This window comes from Oryctolagus cuniculus, chromosome 11, assembly GCF_051225735.1.
Source record: "Oryctolagus cuniculus isolate XC-2025 breed Fujian yellow rabbit chromosome 11, ASM5122573v1, whole genome shotgun sequence".
NCBI lineage: Eukaryota > Metazoa > Chordata > Mammalia > Lagomorpha > Leporidae > Oryctolagus > Oryctolagus cuniculus.
Genome location: NC_142877.1, coordinates 63,711,250 through 63,725,148, shown reverse-complemented (window position 1 = coordinate 63,725,148; position 13,899 = coordinate 63,711,250). Strand labels below are relative to the sequence as shown.

The following is a 13,899-nucleotide window of genomic DNA, read 5'->3' as shown; positions in this document are numbered from 1 at the left end:
GTATCTAGCTTCCGCTTTTCTTAAACTGTCAATTTTTTCTATCAGTTTGAGAATCTTAATTTTTTTGATTTAGGTTAGTAACCACTTGACCACAAGTTTCTTAATAGACAAGCTTTTATAACTTGGTAAAGATCCCTTTGGTATCTATGAAATTTTACACTGAAAAAGATAATTTTGAGTATTTAATGTATCATTTTTAACTAGAAGTTGCAATGATTAAGACAATGAAAAGCAATTATTAGCCGGGAAAAATTGCTTAATTTTAACCAGGCATTTATCTCTATAATTTTCCCTTTTTTAACAAGCATGGCTATTTGGGGAATACTAGTTCAGGATAATTGTACCAAATTTAAACCTTTTTCTTGTAAAAAAAAAAAAAGGGCAGAAATAAATCCTTAGCACTAAGTTTATACAATATTCACCACTCTCTTTGCCCTACAACTGATCCTCCAGAGAAACCTCCAGGCATGCTAGTTCCAGCATCAGCCACTAAGCCCTGCGTTCTGCTCTTTATGCACGCAAGACGACACAAATGAGGTCGTCAATTGGTGAAGTGCTATGTAACAAAAGCTATTTTTGCTATCTCCTGTGAAAATAGTTTCAGAACAAAGTTTGTAAAAGAGGGTCCAATGATAGGGAGATGATGTTTGTGTGCGCTCTAAGTGTCTTAGAGAAGTTCATACAGAGTATAAGAGCATCAGAAACAGCAGTAGCCAGAGCATCCATTTTCATTCATATTCTCTGGTGAGAGGAGGTTTACTTCAGTCTCAAATTTGTTACCAGAACACTCCAACTTTATACAAAAAATGTGATTCATGGCAACAGTGATTTCAGAAAAATTCGTTTGTTACCTGACATCCCATTTGCAGAGGTGGTGAGGTACAGTGGCAAATTCTAGGCATAAAATTAAAAGTATATTTTCTTTGTAAAATGTGTTTCCAGCAATGTCACAACTAAATAGTTGTAAAACCACAACTAAATATAAAGATATTTCCTGTTCTCCGTGATTATCACATTCTGAGGTTTCGTGTCACGAAAAGGATTTCTAAAATGTTACATCCTTAGATGCCATGACAGTATCATAACCTCTCCCACAGCAAAGCATCTAGTAGAAATCTATAGTCATGTCAGTATTGTGTAGTGAAACTTACTAAACATACAATCTGACAACAATTTCTGGGGAAGAACAACTCAAGTCACCCAAGCTTAACCTCTTCTGAAATTGTCTCTGTTCATGATGTACTATAACAAATCCCAATGTGTCAACCTGTGTTAATATCAAAGGAACACTGTGAATGATCTAACCTTATAAAAATGCTAATGAGTGAAACAAATTTACCCCTACCCACATTTCTTCTTTTGTGTTAGAGTAGTTACTGGAATTATCAATTTTCTGAACAGACTAGACCTTATCTTACTAAAAAAAAAAAAAAAAAAAAAAAAAAAACTATTCATTTCTTAGAGTTAATAGCTTCAGGACATTCTATCATCCGTTCAGAACGGAAGTAGCTGCATTGGAAAAAAATGATGAATTAAAACATTTGTATTTTATTCCTGAAACTAATTTTGATTTATATATATATTTATCTATATAACATTTTGGAGCAAAATAGTGCTCTGGTGAGACCGCTATCTAAATTTGCCAATTCTACAAAGATCATCTCTACATTAAACAAGATGAAACTCACCCCTCTGACTGTATATTGGACCAAATTTGGAGACGAGTAGAGAATGTAATATTATGCCATCATTATGGGAAAATGAATGTAACTTTTCTTGATAAGAATATTCAGTATAAAATATCAGAAACTCACATCACTGATACCCCAGTGTTTTTTCTGTTCTTAAATCACACACATGCTATAAGACAAAAGCATGCCATTTCTGTGTAGCTGAAACACAAGAGTATATGTCACTCACTGCCTCTTTAAGTAGGTACTCACATATAAAGATGGAAATTGTAGAGAATGTTAATGGAAAGCAGACTGTAAAGTTCTTCTGTAGAAGCTATTACTTGACACAAATGAAAAATGCAGAGCACAGTGCTCTGGGCTCTTTGGTCCATTCTGCTGAATTGAAAGGGAAAATTGAAAAGGCTCAATTATTACATTTATTACTCTAATGAGTTTTTATAACACAAAATGAATTTTGTGATTAATGAAGATTTTATGTAGACTGTACATAAAAAAAAAACTTCATCTATAAAAAGCAAATAGCATTATTTTCTGGTTTGTGAAGGTGAAAGTGAAATGCAAAATAAAGTTGATTGACTTAAAGTTAATATATAAAAGGTAGCACTAGTTAATAGAGTATTGATGAAAGATATAAAAAGAGATGGTGACAATTTATCAAATATCCTTGTTCCAGGTCCTCAGGGCAGCTGCTTAATGAACATCTTTTCTTAAAACTGATTTATATTTTCATATTATTCTTTATATCTTGTTTCTTTTTCCAATGAACAAATCAGGATCATACAATACCATTATCAATATTACATATTTATGCAAATCTTTTTGAAAATCTTTTTGTAGTGGAATTGATTTTATTATAGGAGCAGTTACTAAAGAATTAGAAGTATAATTAAAATACATCAGCTTGAGTTAATTAACACAGGCAAAACTTGTAAGTCAAAAATAGAAAAGTTCATCTATAATCTGCATTTTCCATGTATAATATTCACTTTAATAATTCTAAAATATACAAAGTACATTTGTAAAATTTATATGATGCATTTCTGTAAGACACTTACACATACAATAATCTTTACTATTTATCAAATCATAAAATGATTTTTAAATCCTAGGAAAGTTCTAGGCTTACTTATTGAATTTATTTTCTTCCTTTTTAGCAAGTATTATAATTAAACCTCAAATACAGAGAAATTACACATACATACACAAACACACAATCACTGTGAAAGAAAAAAAATCTCTCCTCAGGCTTATAAACAGAAATTATGAATCTTAAGATTTATTCTACTTTATATGCAACACATTTCCTCTTTTTCTTCAAAGTGTGACACAAAATGTGATGAGTAAGTCTCAAATGATTTTTCTCTCATAAGAATACCACATAGAATACATCCTGCAACTCAAAAATCATGGAAGTCAAGGTTAATACAGAGAAAGTTATGCTACTTATAGTGGAGTTTAAGCATTTTCTTTCTTTTTTTTTTTTTTTTTTTTTTTTTTGATCCATAGAAAACTTCGTATCATGTTAGCCAATTTGGGTACAAGCAAGAAATTTACAACTTTGTGAAATAAGAACTAAGCCTTCCTACTCCACATCTGTATATGAAGAAATAAATGGACTTCAAGCCAGTCTAAGGTGAATGGTCAATAAAACAATCAATTTAGTTGTCAATCGGGTCAGTATACTGATGCATACCTAGTTAAACCCATTAAGCATCAAGAGAAAATACACTGAATAATTCTGTTGTTTCCTATTTAAAGTTCATAAATCTTTTAATAAATATATTTAATAAATAAAATTCTAAAAGATAGAATAATAAATCTATTTATTGATGGCAGCAAAAATAGAATTAAGAGCTGCATTATTCACACAACAGAATTAGGCATTGTTGAGAACACTGGAGAGCAAAGGCATACTTTTGTCTTTGAAATGATAATAGAGGAATAAAAATACTTGGTATTCTAGTATTTTAAAAGGAAGCACAAGACTCTAGACTTGAAATAAACAAAAACCTGGCCTATGTTTTTGTTCCATACTTCATATTTCTGAAAAAATAATTAGAGCACATCTCTTATTATAAGTCTACCTTTTATAGTCAAATGTAGTTATTCTTGCAATTTACCACCAAAGAAAACACAAACTAGTAGCATTGTTCTGGGATAGTTTTGAACCTCCATTGTGAAGTTGCTGAGTGTGGTTAAGTATCACTATTAATCACTACCTATGTTCAGGATCGATAGAGCTACACATTACATTTAGCTTAGCTTGAATTATGCCTGAAAATATACTTAAACAATTATGTGATGCTTCTACATGTGGACCATACAACACAAATTTTTCTAGCTAAATCCCACTGTTAGATATTATTTTTCTTAGCCAGCAGCTTTGTTTCTAATTTGAAAAATTTAATCACTTTATATAATTGGTTATACTCCATGATTCACAATGAGGTTTTATCTGATTTTTTCTATTTAAAATTTATTGCCGATTACCTAAATGCAATTCATTTGAGGAATGAACCAATGATGAAGTACTCTAAGTCTCTCTCCCTACTTCTCAAATAAAGGACAGAGGTGTCAGACCTTCAACAATGACGTCTTGTTAATTCAGCAGTGTCTGTCGGGGTCCTTAGCAGAGAGAGTATAGCTGAATTACTAGGGTAGACAACTCCAAAAAGAATTTTCCTAAATTGCTGATATGAACTAGTCTGAACAAAAAGAGCAAGTCAAAGAAATGAATATATCCTTAATAAATAGAGTTTGGTGGTTTTAAAACATAGTCATGCTGGAACACATCATGCTGAGTGAAATAAGCCAGTCCCAAAGGGACAAATAACATATGTTCTCCCTGATTGGTGACGACTGACTGAACACCAAGAGGGAAACCTGTTGGAGTGAGGTGGACACTATGGGAAATGGTGGCTTGATCAGCATAGCCCTGACTGTTAATGAACAACTTAATACATTATCCCTCTTAGTAGTTTTTTTATCTGTTCTACTTAATATGACTGGTTTAGATCTGTAATTGATGCACAGTTATTCTTAAGTGTTGAAAATTAACTGAAATGTGATCCCTGTTGAACATGGTGGTGGGAATGGGAGAGGGAAGAGATGTATAATTTGGGACATGCTCAGGCTGACTTGCCCCAAGTGGTGGAGTTGGAAGCATACCAGGGGATTCCAATTCAATCCCATCGAGGTGGCATGTACCAATGCCATCTCACTGTTCCAGGTGATCAATTTCAGTTCACAGTTGGTCATGGTGAAGGGACTGGGAGTCAAAGGGAGCACATAGACAAGTCTAGTACCTGCTAACGCTAACTGATGGAGTAAATAAAAGGGAGAGTGATCCAACATGGGAAGTGAGATACTCAGCAGACTCATAGAATGGCAGATGTCCTAAATAGCACTCTGGCCTCAGAATCAGCCCTAAACGCATTCGGAGCTGGCTGAAAAGCTCATGAGAGTATTTCAGGCATGGAAAGCCAAGACACTCTGGCAAAAGATCTCTGCGAGTGAGATCCCAGTGGAAAGAACAGGTCTTCAAAGAAGGAGGTACCTTTCTCTGAAGGGAGGAGAGAACCTCCACTTTGACTATGACCTTGTCTAAACAAGATAAGAGTCGGAGAACTCAGAGGGCTTCCATAGCCTTGGAAACTCATGACTGGAGCATAGGGAGATTACTGATGCCATACACAGGAGTGTCAATTGGTAAAGTCAACAACAGGAGTCACTGTGCACTTACTCCTCATGTAGGATCTCTATCCTTAATGTGCTGTACATTGAGATTTAATGCTATAACGAGTACTCAAACAATATATTTCACTTTGTGTTTCTATGGGGGTGCAAACTGTTGAAATCCTTACTTAATGCATACTAAACTGATCCTCTGTAAAAAAAAAAAAAAAGAAATTATCAATTCCCAACTTGACTCTCACTGGGATTAAACATGACAATAGGTCTGCTCTGATTTCATCATCATTTAAAAAAATCATCTATTATTTTTCACTTTATGTTTCTGTGTGGGAGCAAACTGTTGAAATCCATACTTAATGTATACTAAGCTGATCTTCTGTATATTAAGATAATCGAAAATGAATCTTGATGTGAATGGAAGGGGAGAGGGAGTGGGAAAGGGGAGGGTTGTGGGTGGGAGGGACGGTATGGGGGGGAAGCCATTGTAATCCATAAGTCGTACTTTGGAAAATTATATGCATTAAATAAAAGTTAAAAAAAAACATAGTCATGCTTTTTTTAAAAAAATTATTTATCTGTTCATACCTATTTGAAGGGCAGAGAGACAGATGAGTAGTGGGAGGGTGAGGGAGTGGAAAAGCAACCTTTCATCTCCTGGTTCACTCCTGAAATTCCCACCAGCAGCCAGCGTTGGGCTAGGATGAAATGAGGAGTCTCTATCTAGTTTTCCCACACGGGCGGCAGGGACCTAAGTGAGTCTTCATTTGCATCAGTAGGAAGTTGGATCTGAAGCAGAAAATAGAGGACTTCAATGAGCACTTCAACATGGAATATAAACTCTCAAATTGTGGCTTAACCTGCTGCATCACAACATCTGTACCATGATCACACATTCTTGAACTCTTCATTCATCAAGCAATAGTGACTACTGCTCTTCCTCAATCTAAGATTGAGACTGCTTCATCCAAGAAAGGCCAGTGGATATAATATTCTGACTTCTGAAGCTATTCAGTTAAAACCATGCACATCTCTCTTCTTTTTGTTGGGACACTCACCTTTGGAGCCCTGAACTCAACATTTGGCTAACTTGAAGTACTACTGTCATGAAGAGGGCCAGGAGACTCATCCAGGAGCAGTGTGAAGAAATCTCTAGATAATTCATGTCATTCAAGTCATCCACAGCCACAGCCATCTGTCATCCAGCTGTAGCTCAAACACACTGGAGACAAACATACTCTCTGTGCCCTTTCTAGATTTCTGACTCAGTGTCTGAGCACAGTGGCTATTTAGTATCTTCTAACTTTTGAGCAATATGTTAAACAAATTTAATGGAATAACAAATTTAATGGAATTTTGACATATGCCAGAGCAATAGTTTTGTCCCTTACTCCATCTAGGAATGAGGCTTTAGGGAGGTAACAAAGAGAAGGAGCCATGATTTGCTTTATAAAGGCTAAAAATGCGGCTAAGAGAGGCACCCACGCTTTACAAAATTTTGTTGGTTTTATGGTTATCTCCCTCCAAAAATACTAATGGATCTAAGTTTTCCCATCAATCCAAGGAACACAGTGATCTGTAGCTTCTTCTGCTTCTACAGCACAAAGGAACAGAAGAACTTTGCCTACACCCTAAAAAAATGCAGTATGGGCTTTGGAAAGAGGGCATAGTAGTAGAAAATTGGCAAAAGGAACATGGAAGAGGAGACAAGAAATGGAAAATAAGGGGAAGTCCAAGGAGCCCATCTGAAGGAGATGTCCTATGCACAAGAAAATGAGCCAGGAAGTTTTTGCACTCATCTGCTTGTGATTCCTTCTGGTAATAGTTATGTTGCAATTACTTATGAGTTATATTTGAGAGGGTTCATGGAATACAATGTGGGATGACAGACCTGTTTTTTAAAACAATTCCACTAAATCATGGTGTTAAAGAGTGTTGGCAAAGTTGTTGAACTGTAAGAGAGGAGCAATGTGAGAATTCTAACTCAAGTGGGAGGATCTCACAAGGAATCAGTCAGAAGAGTCACAACAAGCAGTAGGGAGTAGCATCCCTGCATCAGTCTAGTACTCTAAGAGCAACAGGAGTGACGGAGGGGAACTTAGAGAAGTTACATGCTGTCAACAGCTATTTCCTACACCATGTGCAAACTATCTGAAAACAAGAAGATGCCTGCAAAGAAAAAAACTGAGTCATCTGGATACCAACAATATATCTTCAGTTAAAAAAAACTACTGTAGAAATAGAAATTCAATTATTTCATCTATGCAGAGGTGCAAGCAAAGAGGAGTATCATTTCTCCACTTAATTTTGGGGAGGTGAGATACAGAAAAATGTGAAAATGAATCCCCTACAGGCCTATTTGAGCAGGCTGAGTGCTATCAGCTCTCCAAAGAAGCCACATTTATAGATTCTAGAGGTTTTACTTCTTTCTCATTCATCAGTTTATATTTCTAAAAATCCTATTTTTAAGAAATTCTTTATCTGACCAGTTTTCTATGATAAATAACAAAAGATAAAATTTTTATAAATTGTTAATAAATTTCAACAGAAAAAAAATTCATGTCTTGACAACAACAAGGCCTAATGTATTTTGAAAGTTCTTTTATAACTAGGCTGAAATGTCTGGGGACAAGGCAGAAAAAAAAGAAAAAAAATACATTGTTTATTTGCATTTTAATAGGGTAAGAATTCCATTTTGAAAACTGCTGCAGTTTCATTTTAAACCAAGCTGTGTTTGAATATACACATTTCAGCATTTTTAAACACCTCTGTTTCCCATTAAACTTCCTCAATTGAAACTCCACTAAGGTAACTAGATATTGAAAAAAAAACAAACAAACAAAAGAAAAACATGAACACTTTGGATAATCCAGACAAATGTGATAGCACACATATAGTACATTCCATCCCAGTGCCCAGGAAAGCATCAAATCCAACAAAATAGATTCTTACTTTCCTAAACAGAGACTACTACAATAGCTCAATATTGAACAAATACTAATATTTTTAAAGGAAAATTTCACACATAGAGGCTTTCTTTCCCCTTAGCTCTCAACTGAGTAAATTTATTTCATTTAGCCATTTTATTTTGTCCAATGACTTTACAAATTATATCAGACATTCTATAGGATGTATATCATAAGGTAGTTTATCACTAAATATTTACAATTGGTAATATGAAGGGATTATAGTCTTCATCTGTGTAAGAAACTAGAAAATTGAAATTGTTGAACTATGTATGTAACAAAGTTTATAACTTATTCCTTTGTTGAAGAAATTTTCACTGAAGTTAATTAGAAATAGGTGCATTACATTGAAAAATTATTCAACCCGTCAATAAAACTGATCCTAAGATGTTTTGGTGCCTGCCAGTCTAAAACTCATAAATCTTAAATATAACATTGTCAATTCTTAATTATCTAAAAATTAATCTCTATTCTCCTCCTTCCCTCCTGTTCAGAGGAGAAGTTATCTCAAGTCTTTTACATGCCCAATATTTTTACCTCTATTCTACTTCCGCCCATGGCTGCCACTTTCAAAGAAGTTCTTCTCTGGTGACAGATACTTAGTGAGATTGGATAGAGATCATCTTTCAGTTTAGACAGACCCAACTTCACATATTTATAGCTCACTGCTTCCTAATTCCCAGAGATTGGCCTTAGGCAAATTATTCAACCACATTGCACATTTTATTGTAAAGGGTTTGTAAAAATCACTTCCCCTATAGCATGAAAATTTAGTCACTGATTCACTGTAGCCAAATAATTCCTGCATGATAAATTGGATGTGGACTGAAAGAACTATAAGTGCACAATAGATAAACATCCCTAAATGTGAAGAGTTATGTAACTAGCAAGTTAGTCTTTGCAAGGCCTTTGGCAACTTGTGATTGTGGAATTATTTCAAGAGCCATTGACTCCTATGGAGCATGAGGTGTCTGAATCAGTTTATTTTGTACTCTTTTGATATAAATCTCATCTTCTGATACCCGAGCTATTTGCTAGACCACTACATGAAGGCCCACAGAAGAAAAATGCATAGTGCTTCCCCACTAGCATTCTGTGACCCTGTCCTCTTTATCTATCTAAGCAATGTGAAAAATATGGTCTGTGATAATCCTATAGGTCTGAATATTTAGTTGAATTTAAGAAGACCCTCAACAAGAAGTAAAGAATAAAATTCATCCCTTAGTAATTCTGAGAATAAAATTAAATTCTATAAAAATACACATACGTAGTAATTCACATGTACCTACATATGTTTCCGCACATACATAGTAAAAGAAAGCTTACTGTGTTTGTGTTTTAGTATAACTGTAATTTAAAATATATTTTAAGGAGTCATCCTAGTAGTTAAGATGCCTGTGTCCTACAGTGGAATGCCTGGGTTTGATTCCCAACTTACAGTTCCTGATTCCAGTCTCCTTCCATTGTAGGAGGAAGTGGTAACGCTTTGAGCAGTTGGGTTCCTGACACAAGTAGATGTGGACTGAATTCCAAGCTCTTGACTCCAGTCCTAGACATTGCAGGCATTTGGGGAGTGAACCAGGAGATGTAGTTCACTCTCCCTCATACTCCCTCTCTGCCTCTGCCCCTTTTTTTGTCTCTTTGTTTCCCAAATAAAAATAAAATTTTAAATCGATTTTAAAAAGAATTTTTGTAATTTATGATGTTATTAAAATGTAAATCTGATGAGGTTGGGGAGTCACTTCCTTTAAGAATTCTTTGCTCCAATCAGAATATTGTTACACAGTAGGTATTCACTTTATCATTGTTTCCTTCCTATAATGGCCACTTCATGGATAGATGCTAAATTGAAATCTATGCAATGCCAGTTTCTTATCATTTTGATCAGTGTTATTCAAAACAAAGACAAGACACTCCTTGGTTAAATAGATTTGGCAAACATTTGGTTTGGTGATGCTAAACAGATTTTCTTTTCATTACAGTACTTGCAATTCTCCAATATTAAATGGAATAGAAGGATACAAATACTTCCTGCTAGTTCAGATCTGTCATCCTCTTTTTTAGGGCCAGCTTTAGAGATGGGTTTTATGCAGATGACGCTGTAGCAAAGAATGCCAAAATCTAAAGATAGCTCCTCTTGGAGGTGTAAGTATCCCAGGGTATAAACAGATGCTTCTGATTACCTCATACTATAAATGAGGGGAATGAGAACAGAAAGATTTACTAAATTTCCGGAAATCTCACAACAAGTACTGTATGTCCCTAAAGAGCTCACCATATTGCTGATTCAAAATTAGCCATACAACATGTCTGTACCACACACCCACACTAATTTTTCCAGATAATAACAGATTAGGATGAGGTAAACTCTGAGCTCATGTCCAAGGGACAGAAGGATCCTAGGCTGTATCATTTGTGGAAATGATCTCTCCTGGTCCTCACACACGTAACTAAGAGAATGCTGGTTCCCTAGAGGGACAGAGGAAATTTCACACTGTACCTGATTTTCTAGGTCTCCCTTGGATCTTTGACCTTCAGCTCAGTGACAATAAACCTGCAATTCCGTTATGCTTCTAGTTCTCTAATGTTTTTACATCTTAGAAGGGATCTATAACTACTTCTCTAGCACTTCTTTGTTTGCCTGCCCAGTTCAGACATAAATTCCATAGCAAGAACCACCATAGATCACTCAAACACCCCCAGCATCCAGCACCAAAAATATAAGACATGTTCTAAATGAATAAATGAACTAATGGGATGAGGAAAGTGTTAAAAGGCACAGAGGTGATGTGAGCTAAGAATAGAGTTCAGAACCCAATAGCTTCGAAGACCACAAATACTACAAATAATGTAGGCAACAATACTTTGTCAGATAATGACCAATCTTTCTTTTTCATCAAGCAGATCACATTGGGAAAGGAGCAAGTTCTTAAAACAATTATGCCATTAATGGATACATTTGTATACACATTTACTAAAATTTAGGTACCTTTAATGATTCCTGAGATATTTCACTGGGTTAGTAAAAGCTGAGTGGAGCCCATAGTATCTGGGCTATCATTGGGTCATTGGTTAAAGGCAAACAAACATAACATTTTGAAGAGTTCTTGAATTTGTAATCTTGTTTCACTCAGATTTGAGCACAGTCCTATGATCTCTATGACTAAAAAAGGTATTTCCCACGGGATAGTATTCCACAGTGTATACAGACCATAATTTCTTTATCCAGTCTTCAGTTGATGGACATCTGGGTTGATTACTACAATGATTCTTAATCACTTGCTTATTAGCATGACCCTCCCCCTAATTGTAAAAGAAGTTACTATTCCAGCTCTTGAATTGATAAGGAACATACTAGTTACAAAGAAACCCTATTCAAAGTAGATTTAAAAAAAAAAAAAAGTGGTGGGGATTTGATTGAATGAAAATCCTAGTACCTCATAAAAAACTGAAACAACCAATCCATAAGAAAGACAAAAATGCAGGCTGGGCCTCAGAACCTAGAAAGAAAAACTCAAATATCCACAAAGACTATTTCCATATGTGATCCTTACTTCTTTCTGCACATCAGTTTAATTTTATTTTCTCATTACAAACTGCACATGGAAAATGGAAGGTGACTTCCAAAAAATCCTCAAGTTTATTGTTGAACATTTCTACAATGAGAGATCCATTTATCTCAAGGTTCCAAGGGATTGACAGCCTTGATGGGTACCAAAATATGTCAATCAACTGCAAGCAGAAAATCAAGTTCATGACAGTTTCCTTAGTTCCAGTAAGAATGGAGTAAGAATGCAGATGGTTGATGAAGGAAAGTCACTCCCCAAAGCATCAGATTAAAAAAAAAAAAAAAAAAAAAAAAAAAAAAAAAAAAAAGAAACCAGACTTTGGTATGTGTGGTAAGCAGAATAACAACCTGCTAAGATACCAGTATCCTAATGCCTGCAACATGAGAGTATGTTACTTTGTATGGTAAAAAAGTGACTTTGTAAAGTGATTAAATGAAGGATGTTGAAATGGGGATATTAAACAGATGCCTTACATACAGCCAATATGTGTCTTAGGTATACCCAGTATACTCACAGTACCCCCATAAAGGAAAGGAGGAGGCAGCGAGCTGAGAGAGAAGTTTGAAGAGGCTATGCTGTTGGTTTTGAAGATAGAAGGGGCTGTGTGGTAAGGAATATTGGCTGCCTCCAGAATCCAGAATAGGTTAGGATACCTCTCCCTGAATCTCTAGAAAGGCCAGCACCATGCTGACACCTTAATTTTGTCCCAGCAAAACCCATGTTGGACTCTTGAACTCCTGTACTGTGATACAATCGATTTCTATTTCTAAAGCCACTCAGTCTGGGGTGACTTGTTAAAGCCACAATAGGAAACTAATACACAGACCGCCCACTGTGGTCCTGCTTCATAAAGTGGCAGACTTAGACCTGCCCTATCACACATACTTTTCTGCTAGTAGTCTAAACTTGAGATAGAGGGAAGAGGGGGAGGTATGGGAGAAAGGGAAGTATCCTTTCTATATTGTTAGAAATGTATCTAAGAACTACATTGAATCTGTTCTTTTTATATTAATACATTAAACATGAGAACTGAGAGAAAATGGTAATCTAAATTTGAAACATCACTCTCCCCTCTCATTTCCATTCACAACTTTGTTTAACCTGAGTTTGAACTTCTGAAATTTATCTCTAAATGACTTCTTCATGGAATCCTGTTTCTACTTCTCATGCCTTAACAATGCAGAAACCTCAGTAAACTGCTGAACCACTTTTCCTTCTTGGAAAGTCCTTGTTTTTGAATTGGTGGCCTTTCTCATAATTTTCTGCTTTGGTCCATTCAAGGGACTTAAATGGAGTGACATGAAAATTAAGCGAACCAGGGCCGCTGTTGTGGCATAGGGGGTTAAGCTACCACTTGTGATGCCAGAATCACACATAAGAGTGGCAGTTTGAAATCTGGCACCACCACTTCTGGTCCAACTTTCTGCTAATGTGTATAGGAAGGCAGTAGATGATGGCCCAAATGCTTGGAGACCTGACAACTATATGGGAGAACCGGATGGATTTCTTGGCTCCTGGCTTCAGCCTGGCCCATTCCTCACTGCTGTGGTCATTTAGAGTGAACCAGTGGATGGAAGACCCGTGTCTCTAACAGTAAAACAAAGTTAAATGAACTAATGTATCTGAAGTATTCATAACATTATCATCTTTCACTTGGCTATATTTATTAAAACTTTTATAATTCTTCTGTCCTTTAATCTGACAAATATTTTGACAGGCAGATTTAGACAGTGAGAGAGAGAGAGAGAGAGAGAGAGAGAGAGAGAGAAAGGTCTTCCTTCCGTTGGTTCACCCCCTAAGTGGCCGCTGTGGCCAGTGCACCGCACTGATCTGAAGCCAGGAGCCAGGTGCTTCTCCTGGTCTCCCATGTGGGTGCAGGGCCAAGGACTTGGGCCATCCTCCACTGCACTCCTGGGCCACAGCAGAGAGCTGGGCTGGAAGAGGAGCAACCGGGACAAGAACCCGGGGTGCTGGCGCCGC

At 36.0% G+C, this 13,899-nt stretch overlaps 1 long non-coding RNA gene across 4 annotated transcripts in view; it reads right to left on the bottom strand.

Moving 5' to 3' along the window:
* Window positions 1-1,941: 1,941 nt before the first annotated feature.
* The window catches only part of LOC149123504 (uncharacterized), a 138,377-nt gene continuing 126,419 nt past the window's right edge, over window positions 1,942-13,899 (bottom strand). For 2 of the 4 annotated variants that reach the window (XR_016217140.1, XR_016217137.1), the window contains 2 exons: window positions 5,973-6,173; window positions 1,942-2,069 (listed from right to left, as the gene is read on the bottom strand). This is a non-coding gene — a long non-coding RNA (uncharacterized LOC149123504). Of the gene's footprint in view, window positions 2,070-5,972; window positions 6,174-10,388; window positions 10,540-13,899 lie in introns of those variants that run through there. The other 2 variants (XR_016217138.1, XR_016217141.1) reach the window with 2 other exon arrangements.